Source organism: Centrocercus urophasianus, unplaced genomic scaffold (assembly GCF_019232065.1).
Source record: "Centrocercus urophasianus isolate 14NV4802_14NV808 unplaced genomic scaffold, USGS_Curo_1.0 seq_14, whole genome shotgun sequence".
Classification (NCBI taxonomy): Eukaryota; Metazoa; Chordata; class Aves; order Galliformes; family Phasianidae; genus Centrocercus; species Centrocercus urophasianus.
The window spans coordinates 6,293,964-6,311,690 of NW_024884586.1; the positions used below are offsets into that span (position 1 = coordinate 6,293,964).

Here is a 17,727-nt window from a genome sequence, read left to right on the forward strand (position 1 = left end):
TTCTTCTGTTTCTTCCACTTCTACATAAGGAATGTTGCTTTAATCTGCTTTCTCTTGCAGCCTGTATTAAACGGGGGCCATAACTATGGTTAATTGCTCCTTCCTGCCAGGTGTGGTAGATAAAACACAATGAATGCTTGAAACTTCAGAAAGCCTGACAAATAGGTTGTATTCTGCTGAATGTCCTTGCAGTTTTGTTCAGGTATTGGCAGTTGCTGTGGAACAGAGCAGAGACTGCCCTATTTGAAGGAAGCATCTGGGTGGAACAGACATCAGCTGCTGTTTGTTGCCATGTGCCAGCCAAATTTAACCTTTCCTTACTTAGGAGCGATAGCTGGTTACCAAAAGTTTGATAATGTAAATAAGCAGCAACAAGTATCCTCCTGGAAGGGAGGAAAATTACTGCCAGAATATTTACTGGACATACAATTTTTCAGATTTTGTTATAGTGGGAAGAAGGCACATAGTAACCATAGAGCAATAGAGTAAGGCTGCTTTTAACTTCTCAGGTTGAATTTGTCCATTACCAAAATTAGACTCCTGTATTCTGGTGTTTAATTGGGTTTATTCTCAATCTACGTGCGCTGCGGTTGCTGCCCTAGTTTCTCCTAGCAGGTGACCATGTGGAAAATCTGAGTATGTATTTTTTTGCTGGTAGTGTGGTCTCTCTGCAGGCAGAAGCAGTAGCCTTTTTGCTCGTTAGTTCCCCTTCTAGTCAGAGCTTTGCACAGCACAGCTGGAGAAGAATGGTAAGGCAGGATTTGAACTGCTGCTTGTTTTCCATCAGTTGTCTTGATGCTGTTCCCCAAGGCCTGAGATGCCTTCTCTGTCTCTCTTATTCCATGTATTGATGGTTTCCTCTTTTGTTCCCATGTAACTGTTTTCTTTTTTCAGTCTGAGATTTATAGTTTTATTTGTGAGTGGATCAGTGTGAGAGCTGGGACCTGGGCTGCCAAGGAGTAGAGTGAGAGTAAATAGAGGGCCTTTGGTGCAATGCTTTCTGTTGTCGTATACCACACAGTTTCAGGTAGGGGAAAGAAAGCTGGGAAATTGGGAGCTTTGCTGCTGGCATACCTTATCTTGCCACCACAGTTGGAAAAACCATCACAAGGAACAGCTACCACTTAGGTGGTGAACAATCTTGGAAGAGAATACATTCTTCCAAACTAAAAGTATCTGCTCAGAGCTGTCAAGCTTGGAATAACTCCTCTGGTAAGCAGGTTTGACATCAAGACTTCTGATGAGATCAGAAACTGTATTTCTGCCTGCACTGCCCAATAAGAAGAGTGAAAATCTGCAACCTTGTTAACCTACAGTTAAGCATAGACTAGAAAATAAAAATGCAGAAGGTGAGGGTTTATTTTTAATGTCCACTCTACTATGATATCCACAAGACATCAGATATGTGTGACTTGAATGTTAGGGTGTTGCATGTGTGATTGCTTGGGTGTTCAGGGTCAGTGTGAGTAAGCTGGCTCAGCCTTTGCAGCTGCGATTGCATTTAAAATGCAAACAAAGCCAACATGCCCATAACAAAGCAGAAGTAGGGTGTATTTCTTTTCTTATATATTATGGAGTTAAAGCAAAGTGTTTGGTTTCATTTTTGTGTTCATGTTACTTCTGGAAATATCAGCACTGCCGTTCTGCTAAGATATTTGGGGAGCATTGCAGGATTTCACTTCGATTCATATCCTTTTTTGCTGCATAGTGCTAGGCTAACAATAAACATATTTAGAACAGTGCATGCGAAGAACATTACTTACCTGCAAAATGATTCTGTTAATCAACTCAGTGCCATGTAAAAGCTGTTGTGTGCATTTACACAGAAAGCTCGTGCTGATCTCTGACCACTCCAGAGCACCATGCAGGGCAGAGGAATTGGGCTCCTAGGGCAGGAACCGGTTTGTTCGATGTGAAGGCAGCAGGAAGCATCAGCTCCAACATGGGTTACTGATGTGCCAAAAATATTTGAAACTTGCCAACTCAGTTTCTTTGTAGACAAACACTTGTGGGTAGGTTGTCATGGGTCTAACCTGTGCGTATGTCATTTATAGCATGTAAAGTACAAAACACAAGAACTGCTTTCCCTGCTTACTTAAAGACACAGAATCTGTACTGTGTACAAGATAAAAATCCACTTTTCCCTTTTCCAGTATAACAACATTTCTAAAGATAAGGCAAACCTAAAGCATGAGTCAGTTCCTTACATACTGCTAATCTAATTTCTGCAATTATAGAAGGCCATTTCTCTGTGACAACCATAAAGAAATGGATTTATTTTTTTCCCCTGTTCTCACTGTGAGTAGTACCTTACTCATCATGACCACCCATTCACATCAGTCAGGCTAATTGTGGAGCATGGCATTCACTGAGTGGGAGAGAGGGTCAGAGATCAGTCTGTAATAAACAAGATTACTGCTGCACTAGAACGTTTCCAGCAGGATCACCCTATTTATTTGGGACATACTGTAAAAGAGTTTCCTTGCTGTAAATGAATCATGATTTTAACAGAGCAGTGCCTGGTTGTGGTGGCTTCAGAGCTATCTCTCTGCTGTCAGCTCAGTTACTTGTGCTCGTGTTTTCCTGGAGAAGAAACCTGGGGGGATTCTTTGGATTGCTGTAGGTCCAGCTTTCAACAGGGTAGGATCCTGAGCCCTGACACTTTGCAAAGGTACTGGGCTATTCATCCTGATGTGTTTTTCTGCTATTCCTGAAATGCTGTACCTGCCTTGGGTTTGCTGAAGGATTAAATAAGCGGCAGGATGCCAGTTTTGCTCTCTGTTACCTGATGTGCTGTTTTCTCCGGAAGAAGCTCCATTTATAATTATGTCTTTATTAGCTTTGATAAGAATGCCTGGTTTTGTTAGCTGAGGGGTCTGATCAAGAAAAGCTGCTGTGAAATTTTATTCTGCTTTGGGCACAGGCTTGGTGTGATGCCAGGAGAACAGGTTTTTCTGAAGTCAGAGTTGTGTTTTGTGGGAATGTTGAGTAAGGACTGTGAGGTGAGCTGAGGGAAGAGCAGAGAAGCCTTCTTCTCATTAGGAAAATCCTAGCAGTGATTTCATACAAGATCAGTGGTCTTAAATGTAGCTGTAGCTTGCTTGTGACTGAGGATCAAAGAGGACCCTTGCCAGTAGAGCTGCTGGTGGGTCACCATACCATACTCCCATACAGAGACCAGGATATTGCCAGTTTCTGCTGGCTGAGCTAGCAGGTGCTTAGCTACGAGCTTAGCTATGCTTCTCCTTAAGGAGAATGAGCTCATAGTATTTCATAGTTCTGATAGGTTTAACTTTTGTAATGTATGAACTGTTAAATGAATGCAAACATGTCTCATTTATATCTCTGTGGTGCAATAGAGACCAGCCAAACTTTGGAATTGAATCCTCCATTATGCTGAATAGCTTCAGTGAAGGGCTCTTCTCAAAAGGCACAGGAAACTGTACATTTGCTTTTATTTCATTTCCTTTGCAGGTTCCATTTTGGGAATGCCTGTCTGTAGGGAAGTCAGGGGCTGCCTGCAGTACCTTTGTGTCTCAGGGCTGCTTGCCCATTTAGAGAGGATTTTGATAAGGGGAATTTCATATTTTAGTTTCCTGGACAAACTTACAAGTTGACTTTGAAATATTGCAAAGGATAATATTTCAGAGTCAAGATAGATTTTTCAAGTTTAATTCTACGACTTTAAGGTTTCTTTTTACATTTGTTTATAAGCTAAATTTTACTATTACCTTACTGATTAAACAGCAGTGATCTTGTCTTGTTTATAAGCAGAAACATATGATGAGGAAGAATCCAGAAGCATTAATTTGAATTTTCTGGTTCTTTATATATGTAGCACTCAACTTTGTCAGTTGACCTTCTCCTTCTGTTTATATGGAATGCATAGATCTTGCTGCCTTTCTGCAAGAACAAGAACTCTGTTGAATCTGTATGAGTTTGTACACATCAGTATGTTCTAGAGTACATATATATGTGTTGCATGTGAAGTTGTGGAGAGCTCGTGTTTAACTGTATTGGATCCTTCTGTACTGAACAATTGAAGTACAGTGTTATTGCGTAGTCACAGAAAAACAAAAAATAGTTTCTGTTTACTTTTAGTCCATATTCATTCATGCTGTGACATCTCTGTGCTGTGAGTGTTGGCTGTTGGCCAGAGATCTTGAGAAGGAGACAAAGCCCTGAGGAATGTGATGGTGCGAGTCTGGCTGGTGCTGCCTGTGGATCTGCATGGAGTGGTGCAGGCAGCACCAAGTGCTCACTAGTTGTTAAGTTTGGTTTTCCTTTGGTGTGTTGCCCTGATGCTGTGTTCCAGCATTACTAGTTCTTTTGTTCTCTTGTCCTTGTGTGCTGTAGTCCTTGCATTGTGTGCAGGTTGCCTTCCTGGACCACTTTTAGTTATCCCAGGCCCATTTAGCGCTCCTGCAAACCCTGGCCCAGGGTTCACCACCTGTGAGTTCAAGATCTGAAGGCTGATTTCAGGCGATTAAACTCATACTTGTCTTGATTTATTTCTTGATTGCCTTCCCTGCATAAGTACTTCCATTCTCTCCTATTGCCAGATCCTAAACCAAATAATGGCAGTCCATGAAGACATTCAGCTCCTAGAAACAGTGAAATGCCTCATCAGGACCATGTATAAGAGTTGTGGAGATGTTGTCTTCTGCTTGCTGCAGTCACCTGCTGAGTGATGCAGGGAGCTGCAGAGAAAGGGCACTTGTGTTATCTTTCCTTCATAGCTGTTCTCCAGCTCTAGGATTATAGCACACACTGTGGTTTTTTTTCCCATCCAGTGATGTATTCACTCTGCTTTATACAAGAGGAAATATTCCAGAAGCCAGCCTGGCTCAGACTGAACAGTTGGTCCTGATTCCCTGTCCTCTTTAGCCCACCCGCCTTTCTCGTCTGTGCTGTCACTGGGCCACTGCTGGGACAAGTCTGGGGACTCAGCCTTGGGGAATCTCTGAGTCACCAATTGCACAGCTGTCAAATTGGATTTTCTTGGCAGAAAAGACAACAGCAGGCGTGGTTTCAGAGAAAAATACTTTGACAAACGTGTTACTTTGCCTTTTTTAAAATGGCATGTTCTGTTAGGAATAACTTCTTCCCAACAGTCAGCTCTTGCTGACTGCTTCTGATTTAGAGGAAGGCCTTTTGATGTGGATAGCGGACTTGAGGTTTGAGGTCCTTCCTTTGGGTATCCGCTGTTTCAAGGCAAAGTGAAAAATAAAGGCTATTTTCATCATATCATAGAACCATGGAATGGCTTGGTTTGGAGGGGACCTTAAGGTTTACCTAATTCCAATCCCTGAGGAGCTTTGCTACCCACTGAAGTTTCGGTTTTCTAAATCAAAAGGTTTGAGCCCTACTTGTCTTCATTCTTAGCTGCTACTTGCTGTACTCCTAGAGCCTCCGGTTGGAGTGCAGGCACTGGTATTTCCTTCCAGTTGCCAGCCTCTGCCTGCCCCCATGCTGTGCAGCTGCGCTGGTGGAGCAGGGAGCACTGTTTAAAACCAGAAGCCAATGAAACAAGTGATATCAGACAATCTGTAGCATCAAACACTGTGTTAGCTCTTCAAAGGCAGCCTAGAGCCTCTTGTTGTCCTCTTGAACAGATCCTGCTCTCTACTAAACAAGAAAAGACAGGGTGTAAACGGCTCCATCTGTACCAAAGTTGGTTCATCAGCTGTGGATCTGGCCCCAGATGTCTCGTGTGTTCTTTACCAGCATAGATAATCGTATTTAAAGAGACCTTATTAAGATACTAACTCCCTCTGTGTTGTTTCTCACTGCATCTGGCTCCATTGCAATAACTTCTTTTTCTTTCAGGGAGCTATTTTTCTAAATCTGAAAATTAATGTTTTCAGCAAAGGAGTCTGTGAAAAGGAACAGAACAGCCTTCTTCCAGCTCAGGTTTCTTATAGCTTGATTCAAAAAGTGGCTTACACATCCGTTGCCTTGTGTGCAGCCTCATGCTTCTGGCTTTGTTTTAAGCTACCATGCGTGATGTTTGTCTGCACAAAGCTGTTATGATAACAAGTGTTGAAAGAAATAAGGCTGTTTGCTTTGTGTGGGTGTTCCATCCCTTCCGTTCTTTTCTAATGGAAACACCGTACCTGCATGTAGCTCAAGTCACTAAAGTCATCTTTAAGTAACATGGCATAATAGACAGATTTAAGTATGTGCCCCCTCTGTTCATCTAGCTGGCACTGGCTGTGCTGAAAAAACTGACCCAAGAACAAGTTGCTGTCAAAGGCTGAAGTATGTAAACAAGTATCAGCATCACGTTATAGGGCATCGCATTAACTTCAGTCTACTGTGTTCTCTGACACAACGACACGAGTTTTTGAGCATTGAAAGCTGTTTCTGAAGATAAGAATGACTTTTTCTGAAAGTTGCAACATCTGAATAAATCTCACTAAGAAAAGCTGCTTTGTGCTGTTTCATCCTCTCTGATCCTGTTTCTTAACAGAAGTCATCTGGTGACTGTGACTATCGAGCAGCACATGGAACAAAGCGTGTTGGCACTGAGCAGTAGGCATGGGGCTGAGAATGGACCAAAGCTGTGAATGCAGTTGCAACTTTGGCAAAACAGTGGATTTATAACACAACCCTTCTGGAGGTGAGAAAATACTGTGCTTCGTGGAAGCACATCAATAGGGATGAAAAGGCCACATCGTGATTTAATAAGCAATGCTTTCTGCTCCCTCTTTATAGCAGAAGTCAGCTGGAATTCAGCTCTTGAAATGAGAAAATTTCACATCTCTTTGCTGGCTTTTTTCTCATATTATGCATGAAACTTATGGCTGAATATTTTCCTACCTGTTTTAGTAACTAAAGCTACAACAAACAGTTCAAAACTGCACATAGTAGCAATATCTCAGTGTGTTTGGAAATTGCATCTTGGTTCACAGTGTTGTGGTGGCTTTCATTTTGCAAAGCCAAGCTCGCTCCTATTCTCCTCTGCAGATGTGTAGTCTGCCTTCAAGGAAAGACATCTTGCAGGTTTTGTATATTGAAATAAATTAAGGAAAAATAACAAATTTCCCCAAACAAAGCTCTACAGTTGATGGGTAGCATGGTAGTAATTCAGGCTCATGGGGCAGCAAGTACAAATCCTGTTTCTGCTGCATCATGTCATTTGGGAATATAGTTACAATAGTGCACCTTTCAACAGCAGTATTTCCTCAGTGTCCTAGCCCTGGAAAACCTCCTCATGCTGGATGCTTGTTAATGGAGAGTCTCGAAACAGCAATCAGATGTGGCAAGGTTTCTAACCACACATTAGTGATTTCCTTGCTTCTTCCAGGATCATGGGACCTAATCAGATATTTGGAAAAAGGTTTACATTTTCTCTTATGCTAGTGCCCAAAGGTCCAGGCTTGTCCATACTTCCTAGCAGGCCTATTTGTCATGGTTGTGCTCCCAGAAATAATCACTGAGTACGTGAAAGAAGCTGTTTCCAAGGTTAGCCTGTTAGCCAGAAACATCCTGAGAAGAGTGATTTGCCAAGATGGTGAATATATTCTCACTGCTCTTCTTTCTGCTGATAGATGCCATTTGAAGCTTCTCTATTATTTTCTGATGGCTCATATTTTCAGATGTTTTCTGACTTACTGTCCTTGCATGTCTCTGTGACTCTTGGGATCCAGGCATCTTTGAACTGCAAGAATTACTGGCTGTAATTCTTTTTCTTTTTCTTTTTTTTTTGAAGAGTATCTTCAAGTACATCTGTGAAGCTGTAAAATTATACCACTCACCTTTTCCTTTTCGTGCTACCTATGCATAATACCTTTCATTATATCTCTTTCAGCCCTGTTACTACAGTACTTCCCCACTTAGGTACAGTGGAATTGCCAGGGAAGGCAGGAAGACTGAGCTCTTCTGAAAGACAGCTCGGTAGCAAAATAGCAAAGCGTCACTTAGCACAGAGCAGCAAACATGGTTCAGTACCACCACTAACCCATTTCCTTTGGCCCTATTAATTTATGAAGCAAAAAGGGACACATTTTTGGGTGGGACTATAGCCTCCTCCTGGGGGGGGAGCTTCTTCCCCAGTTCCAGGTGCCACTGCAGCATGTTGATTTCCTCATTGCTGGTGTAAATCAGGAGTGACTCAGTTGTCACTGGCAGATTGTGCTGATATTGCACGCAACTGAGAGAAGTAGGAATAAATCAGAGTTGCGCCGCTCATGTGAAATGCCGTTACCACTGAAGGTGTTGGCAGAACTTTGTTTAGTTTCTGTGGCCTCTCTTTGATGCCTGTAGTTGCCTTCATACATTTCAATATCAATTTAAACAAAAACTGTGGCAGCCACATAATGCATGGGAGAGGCTCGAGGTGAGTGTGAGGAGTTAATGAGGGAAATGGAAATGTTTTGGTTTGGGAGCTGTCTTGGCAAAGCCGCTAGCGCTCCCTGAGGAATTATCATAACAGCAGTAACAGCAAGTATTTTCTGGAAAACTGAAGTCTTCCTTTCTACAGTCTTTTGGTATGGAATGATAGCGAGTTGGCTAAGACTTGGCCCTGCTCACAGCATCTTGGAAGCAAATTCAGAGCACAGATGAATGAAGTGTATTTATTTAAAAACTAGCCTTAGTTTGAAAATAGCATGAGAAGGTAAGTCACAAAGGAAGTCATAAGAACATTTAGAATGTTGATGTAAAATCAGAAGTGTTTTCTTGCACAGAATTCTGGATACAAAGTGGTTTAATCTGCTGCTTACTACAACTAAGATCTTGCTTCATCCTTCTGAAATGTGCAGTTGTGGAATTGTGTGCTTCACAGTGAGCCTGGAAGCAGGGAGAAAGCGTGGCTGAGCACAAAACAGAAAGCAATTCTTCCTCCAGTTCCTTTGCTTCTTATTTACTGGAAAAGCAGTGCTGTAAAGCTGGTTACATTTCTTTTGTGTCAGTACGTGTGTGTTTGCACTCTGCGACCCCTGAAAAATGCACAGCTCAGATCCTTTTTTCCTCAATGATATTTCAAGAGGATTGCAGGTCTAAAAAAAGAATAAAAAAGTGAGTTATTTCTGGCTTGTTTGGTTGTTTTTTTAGAGCTAGAAATACACCATGGAGACTGTATAGTCAGGGCAAGCCTGGTAGTGGAGCAGCACTGCATTGGCCTTGCCAGAGCCACCTGAGGAGTCCCACACTGTGCCATCCATGAGGTGACTAAAGGTGCTGGTGGGGATGAGGGTGGTATGCCCAGCAATGCCATGTCCTGCCATCTGGCTAGGGAGGGGTTAAGGCAGCCCAACCTCTCCATGAGTCAGAGGGCTTTGAAGGAAAAAGGTGTGCCTCTTTTTTTTCTTTTTTCTCCAGGAAATGAGAAGTCACGAAGGGAGATGCTTTGGGCTTTAGCTGCTTGGGCGATAGGAAAAAGTTGGGTTTTGTGTTTCTTGGGCATTGTCCTTGGCTGAATAAATCACTCCCAGTGGAAAAGCACTTTGAGTTGGGAGCTGACTGAGATGCTCCATGACAGGTTAACGAGCTCCTCCCAATCTGTAATGTCTTTGAAAGCAGCACTGCTATTGGAACATGAGCTGCAGCAGTGAATGGGGTCTACTGACATAATCCAGGCTCCAGATCAGTTGTTTTCTGGATGTACACGGATTGCATCATTGATTTGTTGCAAACACTGGAAGTTGCAGGGGTTTCTAAGTGTGGGAGTGTGCTCTAAAATTGGTGTTGACACTGTTAATTCAGCAGCACGCAGATGCATTTGCTACTTGGACTTTTTCTAACAGTATTTCATAGTGACCATTGTGACTTTTGTCTCGTGTTTTGAAGATCACCATGCTTCTTGTGCCTTTATGGGAGGATGAACAGTTCAGCCAAATAATGAAGAAAATCACTTGACGTAAGCCTTGGGACCAGGCATGCTTTTCTGAGTACAGGAAGGAAGCTGTTGCTCAGCAGAAACGGGCATAAACAAAGAAAGAAACAGCAGGGATGTGATTACTGGGCACGTAGAAAAAGGCCTTCAGGCAAGGCTTTTTAGGATCAAGAAGTGTGAAATCCAACCACAGTGACCCCAGGCTGTTTCCCCATACCCAAGCCCAGCTATGTGTACAAGCTAGCCCAGCTATGTGTACAGGCCAGCCATGTGCTAGTTCAGCAGAAACGAGTACTGTTTCAGGGTTGCTCCTTCACTGGGCTGTGTGGGGAAGAAGCAGGACACTTCAGAAGGAAGGTAGATGTGCCCTCTACTCAGGGCAGAGTACGTTCCAAACCTGTTTGTGAGGAGTCACCAGGCGTGTTGCTGCCTCCCGAGGCGGTGTTAGCAGGATGCAGGCAATGTTTGTTCCACAACCATTGCCTCCCACAAAGATTTCAACCATTTCCCACTGCGATGGTGCCTCTGGTAGAAGTTTCTGATCTAATAAGAGATCTTCATGGCTCCACAGACACTGAGGCTTCATCACAGGATGGACTGTCAAGTGCAGGGCGGTACCGATCCACACACCTTAATCCTTGTTTGCACAGTGCAGCAGAAATACTAGCTTCTTATTGTTGCTATTGTCGCTACCGTTTTAATTTTCTGCTGTTTTAGATATTGGCTATTCATGTGAAATCAGCACAAGTGGGAGTTCTTCCAAAGCCTTTCACTGCGTGTTGTTTTCACTCACATAGTGCCAGATGTCTCTGAGGAATCTGCTCTGATGCAAAACCAAACAAGCCAGTAGAAGACTGTATACAAACAGACACCAGTGGATACAGTACAGCTGGTGACACCAGTGGATAGACAGGTTATTTTCATAACTCTCCCTTGCTGCAGGGTAGAGGGAGCGAGGGCTGGGGCAGAGCGCAGGCAGCAGGGAACCACCACAGAGCAAACAGCCTGGGCTGAGCTGCACAGGTTCTGCTTCTTACTCTGTTTAGCAACAACGGGAAAACCCAAGAAGGGAAAGCAGTTGGATGTTTTCCAGGAGCTGAATGCTAGGTGAAGAAGCAGCGCTGTAATTAAGCGTGCTTGCCCACTGAAATATGTGTACAATCGCTATGGGATGCTGTAACCAGCAACAGCTCATGGACTATTTTTAAAGCCTGCTGGCTGTGCCTGCTTGGCAAATCTGCCTCTGCGTGGCTGCAGGCACGCTGCTGGATCAGCTGGGGAACTGCTGTCAGATTTGAGTGTATGTGAGCCCTGTGCACTGAGTGATTTCCTCCACCTCGCCCCCATGCTGTTGCAGGGTTTACTTCATTCCTAGTGGATTAATGGCGGAAAAGAGGGAATGGTGTTTTTCTTGTTATTGCACACTGATTCCATATGCTCAGAAACCACTAAAAAGAAACAGATAGGGGTGGGTCAAGTGAAATATGACAGGAATAGAGAGCTGCAGATAATTTTTGCTGGCTCATTTTGGTGAGAGGCTGCAGGTGGCTCTGATTCCCCATGCACTGCCCTGATGCTTGGAGCAGCAGTGGAAATGTTAATTCCCCTGACAAACAGCATCCGAACACACTAGTCAAGGCTATAGTTTCAGGTTCTCCTCAGTTATATTGTAGAGCTGAGTCACACTGTGCTTATTCAGAGGATGTTCTCCCCCAAACACCATGGGTAGAGAGTCATTCCATTTTTTCCAAGCAATCTGCATGGCCTGTTGATTTGATTCAGCTGAAAGGTTTGGGATTTTTTCAGCCCGATTCTGCTTGGTGTTGACATTGTGTGTAGAATTGGGTATTTTGCTAGAGGGTTCAAGATCAGAAGAACAAATCCTCTCTGAGATTGAGTCTTGCCTGCATAAACAAGTTGCAATTTTTATCTATAGTTCTATAACTTAACTTTTACCTATAGTTCTGTAACACTGCTGTGATCCTCCTCACGTGTGAGTGCAGGTATGCCAGTACAGATTTTTCCCCTGTGTGAAAGGAGAACAAGCTGTTCCAGTACAGAGCACTTCTGTTTGGCTGTGAATCCATCCACACTTCTCTATGTATTGGCAGAAGTGTACCAGCAAGTACTGTTTCTAAATTGGTATTGGTGAACTGGTGCAAAGTCATGTGCAGAGCAAGTCTTGGTCAGCAAACTGCTTCAGTAACACTTTGACAAGCAAGCACTTAGAAAGCCATGTGCTTATCATCTTGTTTTGCAACTGGAGGTCTACGTGCAACTTTGATGCTATGTGTTCATAGGTAAGAAGCTAGGAACTGGTTGGTCTGTTGGCTGTGAAGTCATAGCTTGAGAGTCATGGCTATAGTTTATTTTTAAATAGAGAACCTAAAACTGGCAGCTGGCCTGTGTTTTCATTCACAGTGTATTTGGAATATACAGGCCATGGCAGAGGTGTAAATTACAGTAATGCTTGCTAGAAAGTACCTATGAGCTGGCAGGGAAATAAAGAGGATTCTTAGCAGGGGTGAAGATGTGCATGCTGAAAAGCCACTTGCAACAGTGAAAAGTTGGGCCTGTCAGCAGTGAAATACTTTGTGCTTAGATCTGCAGTCCTTTACCTCAGTCCCCTGTAGGGGAGGATAGTCCTGAGATCAAAAGCTACATAGAGAAACTTATAAAAATTCCCATCAGATTGTATAATCCTAAATATCATTGTTTATGGATGTATTTTTTTTTCCCCAGTACTGCTGCTAAGCTAGGCAGTGAGCTTCACCAGATTTGCCTGCATCGTCAGTGCAGGCAAAGCAAAAATACATATGGTATGGAAAAAAACATTCATACTCCAAGTAGTTGGGGAAAGCATTGCCATCAATAGACTATGGTATTCTGCAGAGAAATTGTCTTAATTTCACATGACTGACAGGTTTCTGTTCTGGGAACATGGACATAACTAAAACTAACAGATTTTCTTCTGACACAAAGTAAATATACAACCCTCTGTGCATGAGAAGCTGTTTAAGGCAGCTGATGGAGTTTGGGGGACAGTAAGCTGTTGCTGTCAGGAGACTTCAGAGCCTTGCTAAGCGGAATGTGCTTTATTTGTGCTAGTTGCAGTTGTTAGCCTGTTTGTTGGCACAGCTACCTTGCTGGTCTACTGGAGGAAATAAATATTAGCAGCACATAAAGGTTTCCTCCTGTGAGTTAGCGTCACCTCCATTTCATTTAATTCCCACCTTTTCTTATTGTGAGTGATGTTTCTATGCTGCATTCCTTGACTTTGTTACCTCTAGACTGAGCATTGCTTTGGAGAAAGCTTTCCAGACAGCATCAGAGCAAGCAGGAAAGTTTTTTTCCATTGCTTCCTGAGCTCCTAGACTCCTGTCACTTGGGCAGTGGCACCAAAGGACGTTCAGTGAGCAGCTGGGGCTGTAGCCAGGTCGCGCAGCCCTGACCAGAACCACTGAGATGCCACAGACAGGCAGCAGGCAGAAAAACTGGCGTGTGGTCGTGAAAAGCAAGCAGCTGAACTTGGGTAAATCCCCAGCTGGAATGTAACCCAACCTAGCATCCAGCTCACCCTGGTCTTTGCTGCTTCTTTCTAGAAGGAAAGTGATCTGTGACAGTCCTTTTGCTGGTTTCAATTACTTCTCTCCCTGGGCAGACTTGCAGTTCTTGCATGCTCTGTTTGCATTGGGTAGGAGCCCTGCGCTGTCAACAGCTGATCTTTCTCCTCAAAGAGACCAGCATCAGAGGCAGCCATCAGCTTCAGACAAGCCCTTGCTGGCCATTCTTGGCAGTGAGGCTTGCAGTCAGGACAGTTTGGTGAGCAGTTTTGGAAATCACTTTTTAATTGTTTCATCACATCCACTTTTAGACGTAAAACTATTCATTTTAAAAGCCCCATTGTTCTCACTGCAATCACACCACTGATGTCTTCAGTTATGCACTGTGAGCTGCACAGGAGAGAAGTCATTAATAGCAGCATTTCTACATCCCCTTAAAGACGAAGGGTTGACTGCAGTGGGAGATTAATTTTGCTGAGAAAATGCTGAAGGAGCCAACTTGATCGAGGAGAAAGTGTAAAATGTGACACTGTTTAGTTTTCTGTGTTTCACTCAGGCAATAGCTGGTGTGGTCAGTTTTCCATAGCAAATGTACTTGGGCCTCAGCAGCTGCTTGAGACAAAATCCAGTTCAATCTGAGGCAGGGGAAGCAATTTATTTCTACGATTGCCAGAAAGCACTATGAGCTGGCTCTATTTCTCTACCACCTCTTCCTTAAAGCACTGTGGGCTGGAGATGGCTTTTTCTTCACTTACTGAATGCCCAGCCCTGCACTCACACCTGTGCCAGCATCAATCCGTGGAAGCTACAGAACTTCCCTGATTTATACAGCTCAGGGATCTGGCACAGCATGGTTACTATGAAATATTTTCATTTATCTCTGTTTCTTTCCCTGGAAAAGTCGCAGTGCAGCAGCTCTGATTCCTGATGTGTCAGACCATGCAGCTGAAACTGATTACTTTTTTTCTGGTATGGAAAAGATGAGTTGCTCAGCCCAGAGCATGGCCCACGTCTGGTCTCATAAAATCTGTCTGTCACATTTAGCTGTTCTCCTTGCTGCTTCCTTTCTGTAGCAGAGATAATGGGAGCGTTTCCTGCGACTCCTGTCTCTTGGTGATGAATTGCTGTGGTCTGTATTGGAAAGCATTGGCTGGCTGCTCCTACACTGTGATAAAGAAAATGGAGTGAATCAGCTGCATTGTGTTTGGTTTCCCTTTGGCCGCGGGCAATCTGGATGGTAAGGACCAATCTACCTTCTGTGTGCTTTTGTTTGGGAGGTACAGATCTTCTTTTTGTTGTTGTTTAAAGCCAGCTTTACATTTCCAGCAGGAGCTGTGGAAGGTCAGTGCGATCTATAGATGTGGTTCTGCAGGAGCCCCTTGTTCTCTGCATCCTCCCTTGCCCTCTCCTCCTTCCTGTGTGTCATTGCTGGAGCTGGTGTAGATCTTCATGTTGCAGTGTGCTGTGTGGCTAGCTTGTAGCCTCCCCAGCTGTGACACCTTCAGCAATCTAGGCAGAGCTGCTTCTCACTCCCCCCCTTCTCTCCCCAGCCTCCCCAGAGTTTTCTGCTTTCATTTCTTGTGTAAAAGAGTTCTTGTAGCTTGGCAGCATTGTTTTGTTCTACTTTGGCTTAATCTTGCTTGGATTCTTACATTCCATGACAAAAAACTGGTGTTAGTATAGAGTCCTTCTTCTGTGTTACGTGGCTTTCAGATTTGTTGTTTTTTGTCAAGAGCTGCATTGTCAGGTTTGCTGTCCATGAGGTGAGGAGCTGGATCATGCTTGGTCTTTCAAGGAGTGTCACTGCCACTTGTTACTATAACAGAAAAGCAATAGGAGAAGAAGGTATCCCAAATCTTTTCTATTAGGCATTTCCAAATAATTGTTGCTGGTATGTATTGGGTGCTCTTACAAACTGCTTGCTTACTGGGACTCTCCAGGGCTTCAGTTTCTGGCTGGTAATTTTCATAAACAGCTGCTGTCTGACTTCTGCTGGGCATACATGCAACTGCAAATGGTAGTGGGGGCAACAGTGTTGATACAGGAATAATCACTGTCAGAAAAACTGTATCTGGGGCTGTATCAAAAGAAGCGTGGCCAGCAGGGTGAGGGAATTAGGTGATCCTGTCCCTCTGCTCTGTGATGCTGAGACCTCACCTGGGTACTGCATCCAGATGTGGAGTCTTCAGTGCAGGAGACACATGGACCTGCTGGAGCGTGTCAAGAAGAGAGCCACAAAAATGATCCGAGGGATGGAGCACCTCTCCTACCAGGACAGGCTGAATGAGCTTAGAGAGAGAACTCTGAGCTGGGAGAGTTCAGCACGGAGCAGAAAAGACTCTAGGGAAACCTGTTAGCAGCCTTCCGGTATCTAAATGGTGGCTATAAGAACAAAGAGGAACAGACTCTTTAGAAGTGGCTGTTGTGAAAGAACGAGGGGAAATGGTTTCAAACTAAGAGAGGGGAGATTTAGATTGGATGTAAGAAAAAGTTTTTTTATGATGAGGGTAGTGAAGCATTGGTAAAGGTTGCTCAGAGAGATGGTGGATGCCTCATCCCTAGAGACACTGAAGGTCAGGTTGGAGGGGGCTCTAAGCCCCTGACGTAGCTGTAGGTGTCCCTGTTCATTGCAGGGGAGCTGGGCTAGATGGCCTTTAAGGGTCCTTCCAACTCAAATGATTCCATGATGCTATGATATGCATGGTTAAATTTCCACATCATGTTGATTCACCCATCTCTTATTCCAGTTACATCAAAGGAAAGTAACACTGCAAAGAGTTTATCCCAGCTGCTTGTTTTCACCAGCAAAGTCTCAGCTAAGGTGATAGAGAAGGACAAACAGGGGTAGGCATGGAAAGGCTGACATCTTGAGAACTGAGTGTGGATTTCTTTGTGCTTACTGCATTGGCCTGTGCACAGTTTGAGTTCTCTGGGCTTGTTTAACACAGTGTAAATTCCACCCTAAATGCTCTTTGTCAGTTGTCTAGTTTCCTTCCTCCCACAGAGATTTTTAATTAAAAATCTAGGACCAGAATAATTGCAGCGCTGTATATTAACTACTGTCAAAGGAAGAGCTTGATGCTCTCATCTCTGAGAAACAGTGAAGTTTATGCAAAAAATACACAGTGTATTAATTTCCTTTGGAATTTCAGGGAGAGCGGCTGCATCAGAGGAAACATAGGTGGATACTAAATTTAAACCACTGTACAACACATCTTGGTATGCCACAGCGCCCAGAAGCATGAAAAACTCAAAGGGGGCATGTGAGGAGCTTTGCAAAAATAGATGCACTTCCTTAGAATTTCTTCTGTGTTGTTTATTCAGCCCTCCTGGTGAAGGCTCCAGAGGTTTACAGCACCCATTTGGATCTGATGGGGAAACAGTAAACTCAAGCAGTGGAAAATTCTGCAACTGGAGCAGCATGCCATGGGAAGCAGTTGTTTCCCCTTTGCTAGGCTGTTATTCAGGAATACAAGAGACAGATCAACTGTAGGGGGTTTGCAGTTGGAGTAATTGGGTGGAGAATAGTTGTGCCTTTCTGCCATACTGAAGTTACTTTCTTAGCATGAATCTGAAAACAGCTCAAAAGGACTTGGGATTTGCCTTGTCTGATTTGCCTTGTTACAAGGGAGCAATATTTCACAACAAGAGAGTACTGTCAGGAAGACACTATCAAGCATGAAAAGAGGTCTTAAAATTAGCTTGGTATTTCCTAGCAATTGTGTGGGGGAAGCATAGCCCCAAAGACACAGTCTTTTCTAGATTTAATAAAATAAAAGCAGAGGTGGCTATCATAGAAAGCCATCAGAGAGGCTTGCAATAGACTTGGTTTCTTTTAAATGTCATTAAATCTTGAAGTAGAATCCTTCCATTAAAGGGGAGTATTATCTCATTTTGCAACGTAGATAGCAATGTGAAGCTGTAATGATGCTTTTTAATATGTTCATTTAAAAGAAAAATATCAGGACAAGAATTGACCTTGAAGATGTGACCTGCTTGCAAATAACTTAGCTGCACATTTATCCTAGGCCAAGAGTTCTTCTCATGGCCTTAAACCTCCAAGAGTTGTAGCTGAAGCAACTAAACAAATGTGTTGCCATGTACTTGGTGCCACACTTCCCCTCAGCACTGGCACTGTCCCTCTTTCTGTTTCCCCTGGTCTGAGGCCAGTATTTGTCCACCAGGGCAACCCTCGCTGCAGTGATTCTTGGTCTGTGTTGCAGGTAAAGGTGTGATTGTGTCTTGTATCTGCTTGCATCAACATTTGGACACGCGTATTCAGTTATAGACACCAGTTCAGCTGTGCTGGTACAGATTTTGGCGTGG

The 17,727-nt window shown here is 43.6% G+C and overlaps 1 protein-coding gene across 4 annotated transcripts in view; it reads left to right on the forward strand.

Annotated features, from left to right (window-relative positions):
* The window catches only part of OSBPL5 (oxysterol binding protein like 5), a 128,574-nt gene that overhangs the window by 45,218 nt on the left and 65,629 nt on the right, over positions 1-17,727 (forward strand). The window contains exon 1 of one of the 4 annotated variants that reach the window (XM_042813715.1): positions 6,505-6,622. The exons of the other annotated variants lie outside the window; for them this stretch is intronic. The gene's annotated coding sequence lies outside the window, so the exon portion shown is untranslated. Of the gene's footprint in view, positions 1-6,504; positions 6,623-17,727 lie in introns of those variants that run through there. 4 annotated transcript variants of the gene reach the window in all.